Source organism: Balaenoptera borealis (assembly GCF_965194805.1).
Source record: "Balaenoptera borealis genome assembly, chromosome: X".
Classification (NCBI taxonomy): domain Eukaryota; kingdom Metazoa; phylum Chordata; class Mammalia; order Artiodactyla; family Balaenopteridae; genus Balaenoptera; species Balaenoptera borealis.
In genome coordinates this window covers 68,676,260-68,691,336 of record NC_138881.1, presented here as the reverse complement: position 1 = coordinate 68,691,336, position 15,077 = coordinate 68,676,260, and the positions used below count along the sequence as shown (strand labels likewise).

Here is a 15,077-nt window from a genome sequence, read left to right as displayed (position 1 = left end):
CTCCAGTGCTGGATTGCCTCAGGCCAAACAACCAACAGGTCAGGGACACAACCTCACCCATCAACATACAGGCTGCCTAAAGACTTCCTGTGACCACAACAACTAGTAGACAGAACCCTTGACACAGCCCTGCTTACCAGAAGGCCAAGACCCAACTCCACCAACCAGTGGGCAGACACCAGCCCCTGCAACCAGGAAGTTTTCACGAGCCTCTAGACCAGTTTCATTCACCAGGGGGCAGACACAGAAGCAAGAAATATACAGTCCCACGGCCTGTGGATCTGAGTCCTCAAACACAGGTCAGAACCTATCCTAGGACCAGCAGGTCCCTGGCCTTTGGGTGAGGAGAGGAGAGTGTACTGGACACATAAGACATCCCTTACAGCAGGCCACATCTCCAAGGTTGAGAAATATAAATAACCTTACACACACATAAAAATACAGATAGAAGTTTAGACAAAATGAGATGGCAGAGGAATATGTTCAACATGAAGGAACAAGATAAAACCCCAGAGAACAACTAAGTAACATGGAAATAGGGAATCTACCTGAGAAAGAGTTAAGAGTAATGATCATAAAGATCCAAGAACTTGGGAAAATAATGGATGCACAGAGCAAGAAATAACAAGTAGTTTTTGACAAAGAATTAGAAAAAAATAAAGTTTGAACTGAAATGAAAAATTGCTGAAACAGAAAATACACTAAAGGAATCAATAGTGGGATACATGAGACAGAAGAAAAGAAAAGTGAGCTGGAAGACAGAGTGGTGGAAATCACTGCTGCAGAACAGAGTAAAGAAAAAAGAATGAAAAGAAAAGAGGATAATTTGAGATCTCTGGGACAATATAAAATGCAACAATATTTGCATTATAGGGGTCCAAGAAGGAAAAGAGAGATAGAATGGGCCTGAGAAGATATTTCAAGAGATAATAGCTGAAAACAAACCCTAACAAGCAAAGGAAGCAATCACCCAAGTACAGGAAGCACAGAGTGTACCATACAGGATAAACCCAAGGAGGAACACAATTTGACACAATCAAATTGACAAAAATTTAAAAAGAGAAAATATTAAAAGCAATGAGAGAAAAACAACAAATAACACACAAGGGAACCCCCATAAGGTTATCAGCTGATTTTTCAGCAAAAATTCTCCAGGCCAGAAGGGAGTGGCATGACATATTTAAAGTGATAAAAGGGAAAAACCTACAAACGAGAATATACTACACAGCAAGGCTCTCATTCAGATTTGACTGAGAAATCAAAATCTTGGCAGACAAGCAAAACTTAAGAGAATTCAGCACCATCAGACCAGCTTTACAACAAATGCTAAAGGAACTTCTCTAGGAGGAAAAGAAAAGGCCACATATAGAAACAAGAAAATTACAAAATGAGAAATCTCACCAGTAAAGGCAAACATACAGTAAAGGTAGAAAATCACCCACAAGCAAATATGATAGCTAAACAAATAATTGTGAGAGGAGGAGAGTAATATGCAAGATATTAGAAATGTATTTGAAATTAAGAGACCAGCAACTTAAACAATCATGTATAAATATATATATATATATATGTGTGTGTATATATATATATATATATATATATATATATATATTGCTATATCAAAACCTCATGGTAACCGCATACCAAAAATCTATAATAGATATACACACAAATAAGCAAAAGGAATCCAAACACAACACTAAAGATAGTCATCAAATCACAAAAGAAGCAAACAAAAGAGGAAGGGAAGTAAAAAGACCTACAAAAAAACATTCAAAACAACTAACAAGATGACAATGAGAACATACATATGGGTGATTAATGTAAATGTTAATGGAATAAATGCTCCAACCAAAAGACATAGACTGGCTGAATGGATACAAAAACAAGACCCATATATATGCTGTCTACAAGAGACCCACTTCCAATCTAGAGGCACATACAGACTAAAAGTGAGGGGATGGAAAAAGGTATTCCATGCAAATGGAAATCAAAAGAAAGCTGCAGTAGCAATACTCAGACAAAATAGACATTAAAATAAAGACTGATACAACACACAAAAAAGGACACTACATAATAATCAAGGGATCAATAAAATAAGATATAACAAATATATATATATATGTATATATATATGCACTCAACATAGGAGAACCTCAATATATAAGGCAAAGGTTAGCAGACATAAAAAGAGAAATAGACCATAATGCAATAATAGTGGGGGACTTGGACACCTGACTTAAATCAATGGACAGATCATCCAGACAGAATATCAATAAGGAAACACAGGCCTTAAATGACACAGTAGACCAGATGGACTTAATTGATATTTATAGAGCCTTCCATCCAAAAGCAGCAAAAAAACCCCACATTCTTTTCAAGTGTACTTGGAACATTCTCCAGGATAGATCATATGCTGGGCCACACAGCAAGCCTTGGTAAATGTAAGAAAATTGAAATCATATCAAGCATTTTTTTTTACCATAACACTATGAGGTTAGAAATCTACTACAAGAAAAAAATATATATATATCAAAATTCACAGACGCGTGGAGGCTAAAACACATGCTACTAAACAATCAATGGATCACTGAAGAAGTCAAAGAGGAAATCAAAAAATGCCTAGATACAAATGAAAATAAAAATATGATGATCCAAAACCTATAAGATACAGCAAATCAGTTCTTAGTGAGAAGTTTATAGCAATACAATCTTACCTCAGGAAACAAGAAAAATCCTAGATAAACAACCTAATGTTATACCTAAAGAAGTTAGAGAAAGAACAAACAAAACCCAAAGTTAGTAGAGGGAAAGAAATTATAAAGACCAAATCAGAAAAAAATGAAATAGAGACTAAAAAAAAAAAAAAAAAAATAGAAAAGATCAACAAAACCAAAAGATTATTCTTTGAAAAGATAAACAAAATTGATAAATATTTAAACAAACTCAGCAAGAAAAAAAGAGAGAGGGCACAAATAAGTAAAATCAGAAATGTAAAAGAAGTTACAACTGACACCACAGAAATACCAAGGAACATAAGAGACTACTGTGAGCAATGATATGCAATAAAATGGACAACCTAGAAGAAATGGACAAAATCTTAGAAAGGTACAATCTCCCAAAACTGAAACAGGAAGAAATAGAAAAAATGAACAGGATAATTACAAATACTGAAATTGAATATGTGATTAATCAACTCCCAACAAACAAAAGTTCAGAAACAGATGGCTTTGGAGGGGCATTCTACCAAACATTTAGAGAAGAGTTAACACCTATTCTTCTGAAACGATTCCAAAAATTTACCAAGGAAGGAACACTTCCAAACTCACTTTATGAGGCCTTCACCCTGATACCAAAACCAAACAAAGATACTAAAAGAAAAAAAATTACAGGCCAATATCACTGACGAGCATAGATGCTAAAATCCTCAACAAAATATTAGCAATCTGAATCCAACAATACATTAAAAGGATCACACATCATGATCAAGTGAGATTTGTCCCAGGGAAGCAAGGATTTTTCAATATCCACAAATCAATTGTGTGATACACCACTTTAACAAATTGAATAATAAAAAATATAATATCTCAATAAATGCAGGAAAAGCTTTTGATAAAATTCAACATCCATTTATGATAAAAAAAAAAAAAAAACTCTCCAGAAAGTGGGCATAGAGGGAACCTACCTCAACATAATAAGGCCATATATGATAAACCCCAACTAACATCATACTCAAAGATGAAAATATGAAAGCATTCCCTCTAAGATCAGGACCAAGGTAAGGATGCCCACTCTTGCCACTTTTATTCAACATAGTCCTGGAAGTCTTAGCTACAGCAATTAGAGTAGAGAAATAAATAAAAGGAATCAAGGTTGGAAAAGAAGAATTAATATTGTCACTTTTGCTGATGACATGATACTATACATAAAGAATCCTAAAATGTTACCAGAAAACTACCAGAGCTAGTTGATAACTTTGGTAAATTTGTAGGGTACAAAATTAATACACAGAAGTTTCTTGCATTTTTGTACACTAAAAATGAAATGTCAGAAAGATAAATTAAAGAAACAATGTCACTTACAATAGCATCAAAAAGAATAAAATACCTAGGAATAAACCTACCTAAAAGAGACAAAAGACCTATATTCATAAAACTATGAGATGCTGATTAAAGAAATGAAAGATGACACAAAGAGATGGAAATATACCATGTACTTGGATTGGAAGAATCAATATTGTCAAAATGACTATACTACACAAGGCAGTCTACAGATTCAGTGCAATTCTTATCAAATTACCAATGGCATTATTCACAAAACTAGAAGAAAAAAAAACCCTGAAATGTGTATGGAAACACAAAAGACCCCAAATAGCCAAAGTCATTTGAGAAAGAAAAACAGAGCTGGAGGAATCAGGCTCTCTGACTTCAGACTGTACTACAAAGCTACAATCATCAAAACAGTATGGTACTCACACAAAACAGATATATAGATCAATGGAACAGGATAGAAAGCCCATAAATAAACCCATGCACCTATGGTTAATTAACCTACCACAGAGGAGGCAAGAATATACAATGGAGTGAAGACAGTCTCTTCAATAAGTGATGCTGAGAAAACTAGACAGCTATATGTGAAAAAATGACATTAGAGGGAATTCCCTGGCAGTCCAGTGGTTAGGACACTACACTTTTATTGCTGAAGGTCTGCATTTGATCCCTGGGTAGGAGAACTAATATCCCACAAGCTGTGTGGCATAGTCAAAAAAAAAAAAAGAATAAAATTAGAACATTCTCTAATACCCTACACAAAAATCAACTCAAAATGGATTAAAGCCCTAAATGTAAGGCTGGAGAATATAAAACTCTTAGAGGAAAACAGAGGCAGAACACTCTTTGACATAAATTGCAGCAATATCTTTATCGACCCATCTCCAAAATAAACAATTGAGACCTAATCAAACTTAAAAGCTTTTCCACAGAAAAGGAAACCATAAACAAACAAAAACAAAAACAAAACCTACAGAATGGGAGAGTATGTTTGCAAATGATGCACTGAAAACTGATTAATCTCCAAAATATACAAAGAGCTCATGCAGCTCAATATGAAAAAAAACACACCACCCAATCAAAAAAATGGACAGGAGATATAAAAAGACATTTCACCAAAGAAGACACAAAAGGCTTATGAAAAAATACTCAATATCACTAATTATTATAGAAATACAAATCAAACTTTCAATGAGGTATCACCTCACTCCAGTCAGAATGGCCAACATCAAAATGTCTACAAATAACAAATGCTGCAGAGGGTGTGGAGAAAAAGGAACTCTCCTACACTTTAGAAGGGTATGCAAGTTGGTGCATTCACTATGGAGGACAGTATGGAGGTTCCTCAGAAATCTAAAAATAGAACTACCACATATACCAGCAATATCACTCTTGGGCATATACCTGGACAAAACTATGATTCAAAGAGATACATACACCCCTATGTTCATAGCAGCACTATTCACAATAACCAGGACATGGAAACAACCTAAATGTCCTTCGACAGATTAATGGATAAAGATGTGGTACATATATAAAACAGAATACTACTCAGCATAAAAAAGAACAAAAGAATGACATGTGCAGCAACATAGATTCAACTAGAGATTATCGTACTAAGTGAAGTAAATCAGAAAGAGAAAGGCAAATATCATATGATATTACTTATATGTGGAATCTAAAATATAGCACAAATGAACCCATCTATGAAAGAGAAACTTATTCACAGACATAGAGAACGGATTTGTGGTTGAGACGCAAACTATTACATATAGACTGGATAAACAACAAGTTCCTACTCTATAGCAGAGGGAACTATATTCAATATCCTGGGATAAACCATAATGAGAAAGAACATTAAAAAAATGTATATATGTGTTTAACTGAGTCACTTTGCTGTACAGCAGAAATTAACACAACATTGTAAATCAACTATACTTCAATTAAAAAAATACTAGGTGATAGGGGGATTTATTTTATTAACACTAGACTAATTATGTATAACTTCATTTTTCATAATGTTTTTTAAAAGAATGACAAGAATAATAGATAAAAAAGAAGTTTAAATCCTTGGAATTAGTGCTTTGTAACGTTTAAATGTAAATTAAATCGTTCAGTTTTGTTATTAAAATATTATGCATTTTAAGGCAAAAATGTCTACAAATAATAAATACTTGAGAGGGTGTGGAAGAAAAGGAACACTCTTACACTGTTAGTGGAAATGTAAATTGATGCAGCCACTATGGAGAACAGCATGGAGATTCCTTTAAAAACTAAAAATAGAGCTATAATATGATCCTGCAATCACACTCCTGGGCATATATTTGGAGAAAACCATAATTAGAAAAGCTACGTGCAACCCAATATTCATTGCATCACTATTTACAATAGCCCAGACATGGAAGCAACCTAAATGTCCACCAACAGATTAATGGGTAAAAAGATGTGGTATATATAGACAATGGAATATTACTCAGCCATAAAAAAAAGAATGAAATAATGCAGCAACATGGATGGACCTGGAGTTTATCATACTGAGTGAAGTAAGCCAGACAGTGAAAGATAAATATAATATGATATTGTTTATATGTGGAATCCAAAAAAAAAAGTGATACAAATAAACTTATTTACAAAACATAAATAGACTCACACACGTTGAAAACAAACTTATGGTTACCAGGGGGGAAGGGGGAGGGATTAATTAGGAGTTTGGGATTAACACATACAAATTACTACATACAAAATAGATAACCAACAAGGACCCACTGTATAGCACAGGGTACTATACTCAATATCTTGTAATAACATATAATGAAAGAGAATGTGAAAAAAATAATATCTACATTTATATATTTATATATGTGTACATATACATCTTAGTCCCCTTTACCTATTTGGCTGACACTCTTAACTCACCTCCCTTATGACAAACAACCATTTGTTCTCTGTATCTATAAGTCCGTTTTCATTTTTGTTTGTTTGTTTTTAGAGTCCACATATAAGTGAGATCATGCAGTATATGTCTTTGTCTGATATATTTCACTTACCATAATACACTCTAGATCCATTCATGTTTTCACAAGTGGCAATGTTTCTTTTTTATGGATGAGTAATAGCCCTTTGTATATATGATTCCACATCTTTTTATTCATTCATATATTGATGAACACAATTTTCTTCCATATCTTGGCTATTGTAAATAAAGCTGTAATGAACATTGGGAGGCATACACATTTTCAAATGAGTGATTTTGTTTTACTCAGGTAAATACCCAGAATTGAAATTTCTGGATCATACAGAAGATCTATTTTTAAGTTTTTGAGTAACCTCCATAAGATTTTCATTTTGGCTGCACCAATTTCCAATTCAACTAACAACTCACAAGGTTTCCCTTTTCCCCACATCCTTGCCAACACTTATTTGTTCTTTTTTTGATGACAAGCATTCTGAGAGATGTGAGGTGGTTGCTCATTTTGGTTTTGTTTGCATTTCCCTGATGATTAGTGATGTTGCACACCTTTTCATGTGCTTGTTGGCCATCTGTATGTCTTCTTTGAAAAAAATGTCTATTTAGGTCCTCTGCCATTTTGTAAATGGTTGTTTGATTTTTTGATGCTGAGTTATATGAGTTTTTTGAATATGTTGTATATTAATTCCTTATCAGATACATTGCTTGCAAGCTTCTTCTAGTTCCTTTAGGCCTGAGGCTGGATTGCTTATTTGAGATTCTTCTTCTTTCCTGAGGTAAACTTTTATCACTATAAACTTCTCTCTTAGAACTGCCTCTGATAATTCCCAAAGATTCAAGATCTTGTGTTTATTTCTGTCAGGTATTTTCTTTTAATTTACTCTTTGATTTTTTCAGTGAATTATTGATTGTTTAGTAGCTTATTATTTAGTCTTTATGTGTTCATGAGTTAGTCATTGATCATTAGCAGCATATTATTTAGTCTTTACGTGTTTGTGTTTCTTGTAGTTTTTCTTGTAGTTTATTTCTAATTTCATACTGTTGTGATCTGAAAGGGTGCTTGCTATGATTTTAATCTTCTAAAATTCATTGAGATTGTTTTATGGCTTAGCATGTGATCTATCCTGGAGAATATTCCATGTGCACGTGAAAAGAATGTGCATTCTGCTACTTTTGGTCTGTGAAAAATATATATCTCTATGTCTATATCTATATCTATCCTGTTCTAATCTATCATTTAATGTAAGGTCATTGATTTTCTGTGTGAATGATCTTTCTGTCGATGTCAGTGGTGTGTGAAACTCTCCTATTCTTATTGTGTTACTGTTAATTATTTCCTTATGTTTCTTTATACATATATGCTTTATGTATTTAGTTGCCCCTATTGTTATATTGTTATATCTTCTTTTTTTTCTTTTTTTAACTGGAGTATAATTGCTTTACAATGTTTTGCTAGTTTCTGCTGTACAGTGAAGTTAATCAGCTATTTGTATATATATATATTCCCTCCCTCTTGGAACTCCCTTCCAACACCCCATCCCACCCATCTAGGTCATCACAGAGCACCGAGCTGAGCTCCTTGTGCTATACAGAAGATTCCCACTAGCCATCTATTTTACACATAATAGTGTATATGTGTTAATCCTAATCTCCCAAATCATCCCACCCTCCACTTCCCCCCCAGGGTCCACATGTCTGTTCTCTACACCTGCGTCACTATTCGTGCCCTGGAAATAGGTTCATCTGTACCATTTTTCTAGACTCCACATATATGCATTAATATATGATATTTGCTTTTCTCTTTCCGACATATGTCACTCTGTATGACAGTCTCTAGGTCCATCCACATCTCTATTAATGCCACAATTTTATTCGATTTTAAGGCTGAGTAATATCACATTGTATATATGTACAACATCTTCTTATCCATTCATCTGTTGATGGACGTTTAGGTTATTTCCATGTCCTGGCTATTGTAAATAGTGTTGCAATGAATACTGGGGTACATGTGTAGTTTTGAATTAAGGGTTTCTCAGGTTATATGCCCAGAAGTGAGATTCCTGGGTCATATGGTAGGTCTATTTTTAGTTTTCTAAGGAACCTCCATACTGTTCTCCACAGTGGCTGTATCAAATTATATTTCCACCAACAGTGCATGAGGTTGCCTTTTCTCCACACCATCTCTGGCATTTATTGTTTGTAGATTTTTTGATCATGGCCATTCTGACTGGCGTGACGTGATATCTCATTGCAGTTTTCATTTGCATTTCTCTAATATTTAGTGATGCTGAGCATGTTTTCATATGTCTCTTGTCCATCTGTATGTCTTCCTTGGAGAAATGTCTATTCAGGTCTTCTGCCCATGTTTTGCTTGGGTTGTTTGTTTTTTTGTGATTGAGCTCCGTGAGTTGTTTGTATATTTTAGAGATAAATTCTTTGTCCATTGCTTCATTTGCAAATACTTTCTCCCATTCTGAGGGTTGTCTTTTCGTCTTGCTTATGGTTTCCTTTGCTGTGAAAAAGCTTTTAAGTTTCATTAGGTCTCATTTGTTTATTTTTGTTTTTATTTCCATTACTCTAGGAAGTGGGTCAAAAAGATCTCGCTCAGGTTTATGTCAAATAGTGTTTTTCCTTTGTTTTCCTTTAAGAGTTTTGCAGTGTCCGGTATTACATTTAGGTCTTTAAAGCATTTCCAGTTTATTTTTGTATATGGTGTTAGGTAGTGCTCCAAATTCATTCATTTACATGTAGCTGTCCAGTTTTCCCAGCACCAATTATTGAAGAGGCTGTCTTTTCTCCATTGTATATTCTTGCATCATTTGTCATAGATTAGGGGACAATAAGTGTGTGGATTTATCTCTGGGCTTTCTATCCTGTAGCATTGATGTATATTTCTGCTTTGTGCCAGTACCGTACTGTCTTGATTACTGTAGCTTTGTAATATAGTCTGAAGTTGGGGAGCTTGATTCCTGGAGATCAATTTTTCTTTCTCAAGATTGCTTTGGCTATTTAGGGTCTTTCATGTTTCCATGCAAATTCTAAAATTTTTTGTTCTAATTCTGTGAAGAATGCCATTGGTAATTAGATAGGGATTGCATTGAATCTGTAGATTGTTCTGGGTAGTATAGTCATTTTCACAATATTGATTCTTCCAATCTAAGAGCATGGTATATTTCCCCATAAGTTTATGTCATCTTTGATTTCTTTCATCAGTGTTTTATAGTTTTCTGAGTACAGGCCTTTTGCCTCCTTAGGTAGGTTCATTACTAGATATTCTATTTTTTTTGTTGTGATGGTCAATGGGATTGTTTCCTTAAATTGTCTTTCTGATCCTTCATTGTTAGTGTATAAGAATGCAAGAGATTTCTTTGCATTAATTTTGTATCCTGAAACTTTACCAAATTCACTGATTAGCTCTAGTAGTTTTCTGGTGGTATGTTTAGGATTTTCTATGTATAGTATCATGTCATCAAAACAGTGACAGTTTTATTTCTTCTTTTCCAATTCGTATTCTTTTTATTTCTTTTTCTTCTCTGATTGTCATGGCTAGGACTTCCACAGCTGTGTTGAATAAGAGTGGCAAAAGCGGACATCCTTGTCTTGTTCCGTATCTTAGAGGAAATGCTTTAAGTTTTTCACCATTGAGAATGATGTTTGCTGTGTGTTTGTTGTATATGCCCTTTATTATGTTGAGGTAGGTTCCTTCTATGCTCACTTTCTGGAGAGTTTTTTTATCATAAACATGTTGAATTTTTGCAAAAGTTTTTCTGCATCTATTGAGATGGTCATAAAGTTTTTATTCTTTAATTTGTTAATATAGTGTATCACATTATTTGGTTTGCATGTATTGAAGAATCCTTGCATTCCTGGGATAAATCCCACTTGATCATGTTGTATGATCCTTTTAATGTCTCCTTGGATTTTGTTTGCTAGTATTTTGTTGAGGATTTTTGTGCTTATGTTCATCAGTGATATTGTTCTGTAATTTTCTTTTTTCTGATATCTTTGTCTGGTTTTCATATCAGAATGATGATGGTATTGTAGAACGAGTTTGGGAATGTTCCTCCCTCTGCAAGTTTTTGGGAGAATCTTAGAAGGATCGCTGTTAGCTCTTCTCTAAATGTTTGATAGACTTTGCCTGTAAAGCCATCTGGTCGTGGACTTTTGTTTGTTGGAAGATTTTTAATTACAGTTTCAATTTCATTACTTGTGATTTGTCTGTTTGTATTTCCTAATTCTTCCTGGTTCACTTTTAGAAAGTTGTCCCTTTCCAAGAATTTGTCCATTTCTTCCAGGGTGTCCATTTTAGTGGCATATAGTTCCTCATAGTGGTCTCTTATAATCCTTTGTATTTCTGCAGTGTCAGTTCTAATTTCTCCTTTTTCATTTCTCATTTTATTGATTTGAGTCCTCTCCCTTTTTTTCCTTGATGAGTCTGACTAAATGGTTATTAATTTTGTTTATCTTCTCAAAGAATGAACTTTTATTTTTATTGATTTTTGCTATTGTTTTCTTCATTTCTACTTCATGTATTCCTGTTCTGATCTTTATGATTTCTTTCCTTCGACTAACTTTGGGTTATCTTTGTTCCTCATTATCTAGTTGTGTTACGTATAAGGTTAGATTGTTTATTTGAGATTTTTTTTTGTTTCTTGAGGTGAGCTTGAATTGCTATAAACTTCCCTATTAGAACTGCTTCTGCTGTGTCCCATAGGTTTTGGGTCGTAATGTTTTTGTTGTCATTTATTTCTAGGTATTTTTTATTTCTTCTTTGATTTCTTCATTGATCTCTTGGTTATTTAGCAGCACACTGTCTAGCTTCCATGTGTGTGCTTTTTTTTGTTTTTTATTTACATTTTTTTCCCCTGTGATTGATTTCTAATTTCATAGCATTGTGGTCCAAAAAGATGCTTGATGTGATTTTAATTTTCTTAACTTTTCCAAGGCTTGATTTGTGACCCAAGATGTGATCTATCCTGGTGAATGTTCCATGTGCACTTAGAAGAAAGTGTATTCTCTGCTTTCGAGTGGATTGTCCCATACATATCAGTCAAATCTATCTGGTCTATTGTTTCATTTAAGTATAGTGTTTCCTTATTTATATTCTGCTGGGAAGATCTATCCATTGGTAAGTGAGGTGTTAAAGTCCCCCACTATTATTGTGTTACTGTCAATTTCCCCTTTTATGGCTGTTAGCATTCACCTTATGTATTAAAGTGCTCCTATATATTTACAATTGTTATATCTTCTTCTTGGATTGACCCCTTGATTGTTATGTAGTGTCCTTCCTTATCTCTTTTAACAGTCTTTATTTTAAAGTCTATTTTATGTGATATGATTATTGCTACTCCAGCTTTTTTTTTCTTCTTTTTAGTTTTTATTTATTTATTTATTTATTTATTTATGGCTGTGTTTGGTCTTTGTTTCTATACGAGGGCTTTCTCTAGTTGCGGCAAGTGGGGGCCACTCTTCATCGTGATGCACGGGCCTCTCACTATCGCGGCCTCTCTTGTTGTGGAGCACAGGCTCCAGACGCGCAGGCTCAGTAATTGTGGCTCACAGGCCCAATTGCTCCGCGGCATGTGGGATCTTCCCAGACCATGGCTCGAACCCGTGTCCCCTGCATTGGCAGGCAGATTCTCAACCACTGCGCCACCAGGGAAGCCCTCCAGCTTTCTTTTGATTTCCATTTGCATGGAACATCTTTTTCCATCCCCTCACTTTCAGTCTGTACGTGTCCCCTAGGTCTGAAACAGGTCTCTTGTCGATGGCAAACATAAGGGTCTTGTTTTTGCATCCATTCAGACAGTCTATGTCTTTTGTTTGGAGCATTTAATCCATTTACATTCAAGGTAATTATCAATATGTATGTTCCTATTAGCATTTCCTTAATTGTTTTGGGTTTGTTTTTGTGGTTCTGTTTCTTATTTTGTGTTTCCCACCTAGAGAAGTTCCTTTAGCATTTGTTGTAAAGCTGATTTGGTGGTACTGAATTCTCTTAGCTTTTGCTTGTCTCTAAAGCTTTTGATTTCTCCATTGAAGCTGAATGAGATACTTGCTGGGTAGAGTAATCTTGATTGTAGGTTTTTCCCTTTCATCACTGTAAATATATCCTGACACTCCCTTCTGACCTGCTTATTTATGCTGAAAAATCAACTGATAACCTTATGGGGATTCCCTTGTATGTTATATGTTGCTTTTCCTTTGGTGCTTTCAATATTTTTTCTTTGAATTTAATTTTTGTTAGTTTGATTAATATGTGTCTTGCTGTGTTTCTCCTAGGGTTTATCCTGTATGGGTCTCTCTGCACTTCCTGGACTTGGTTGGCTATTTCCTTTCCCATGTTAGGGAAGTTTTTGACTATAATCTCTTCAAATATTTTCTCATACCCTTTCTTTTCTTCTTCTGGGACCCCTATAATTCCAATGTTGGTCCGTTTAATATTGTCCCAGGTGTCTCTGAGACTCTCCTCAATTCTTTTCATTCTTTTTTCTTTATTCTGTTCTGTGGCAGTGATTTCCACCATTCTATAATCCAGGTCACTTATTCGTTTTTCTGCCTTAGTTATTCTGCTATTGATTCCTTCTAGTCTATTTTTCATTTGTATTATTTTGTTGTTCATCCCTGCTTGTTTGTTCTTTAGTTCTGCTAGGTCTTTGTTAAACATTTGTATGTGCTCCATCTATGCCTCCATTCTATTTCCGAGATTTTAGATCATCTTTATTATCATTACTCCGAACTATTTTTCAGGTAGGTTGCCTATTTCCTCTTCATTTATTTGGTCTTGTAGGTTTTTACCTCACTCCTTCATCTGTAATGCTTTTTTTATCATCTCATTTTTTTTTAACGGATAGGGCTGTGTTACTGTCTTACTGTTTGTTTGGTGTGAGGCTTCCAGCACTGGAGTTTGCAGGCAGTTGGGTAGAGCCAGGTCATGGTGCTGAGATAAGGATCTCTGGGAGACTTCACTCTGATTAATATTCCCTAAGGTCTGAAGTTCTCTGTTAGTCCAGCAGTTTGGATTCCATGCTCCCACCATGGAAGCTTGGTCCAGACCCCTGGCCTGTGAACCAAGATCCCACAAGCCGTGCAGTGTGAGAAAAAAAGAAGCAGAACAATAACAAAGAATACAAAATAAAATAAAATGAGAAAAATGAAAAATATTTTAGAAAAAAATAAAAATCTACATGAAACAACAACACCAAAGTAAAATGGAACTGCAATAGGAAAAAAAAAGGCAGAAAAGGCCTTGGCTGTTGGGGGCAGAGCTTAGGCAGGAGTGAGGCTTAGGCAATTGAGGGGTTTAGGCAGTGGTGGATCCTAGGCTCAGGACCCATGCAGCTGGAGGGGGCCTTGGAGTGCAGAGGTTTAGGCTCAGGACCCCAGCATGCTTGCTGGGACCCAAGTGGGCAGGGGAAATGCTGGCTGCTTTCCCTTCTCATCCTCCAATCCCCCTAGGATCTCTTCTTTTCCCCGCTGATCTCTTCACCATGAGTGGGTCCCTTCCGAGCTTGGGAACCCCTACCCTTTCCCAGCCACCTCTCAGAGTACCAATCCCATCTTGCCTCTACTTTTCCTCCCCCCTCCCTCCCTTCCATGCCCCCAGGCCCCACATAGCTACAGGGGGCCTCAGAGGGGGGAAGATCTGGCCTTGGACCTCAGCATGCTTCCTGGGCCCAAGTGGGTGGGGGAAATGCTGGCCGTGTTCCCTGCCTATCCTCCTATCGCCCTTCGGTCTTGTCCCTTCCCCATTGATCCCTTCATGGTTAGTGGGCCCCTCCAGGTGGGAGAACCCCTCCCCTCTGCTGGCCACCCCTCAGGGGTGCCAATCCTGTCCCACCTCCACTTATCTTCCCCCCTCACTCTCCCCAGCATCCTACCTGGTCACTCAGCAGTTCCTCCCATCCTCGTTGGTGTCCGAGGTGCCCCACCAATGCCTGGTAGATGCCCTACCTGTGAGGAGATGCTAACTTTGTGTCCTCATACTCTGCCATCTTGACTCCACCCCTTTATATCTTCTTGATGGATTAATCCTTTTATCATTATAGAATGTCCTTATT

General features: G+C 35.8%; 1 long non-coding RNA gene across 1 annotated transcript in view; it reads left to right on the top strand.

The window, feature by feature from the left end:
* Positions 1–14,200, top strand: part of LOC309620858 — a 491,448-nt gene extending 477,248 nt beyond the window's left edge. Inside the window, exon 2 of the long non-coding RNA XR_014239706.1 lies at positions 10,604–14,200. This is a non-coding gene — a long non-coding RNA (uncharacterized lncRNA). The remainder of the gene's footprint in view (positions 1–10,603) is intronic.
* Positions 14,201–15,077: the final 877 nt, after the last annotated feature.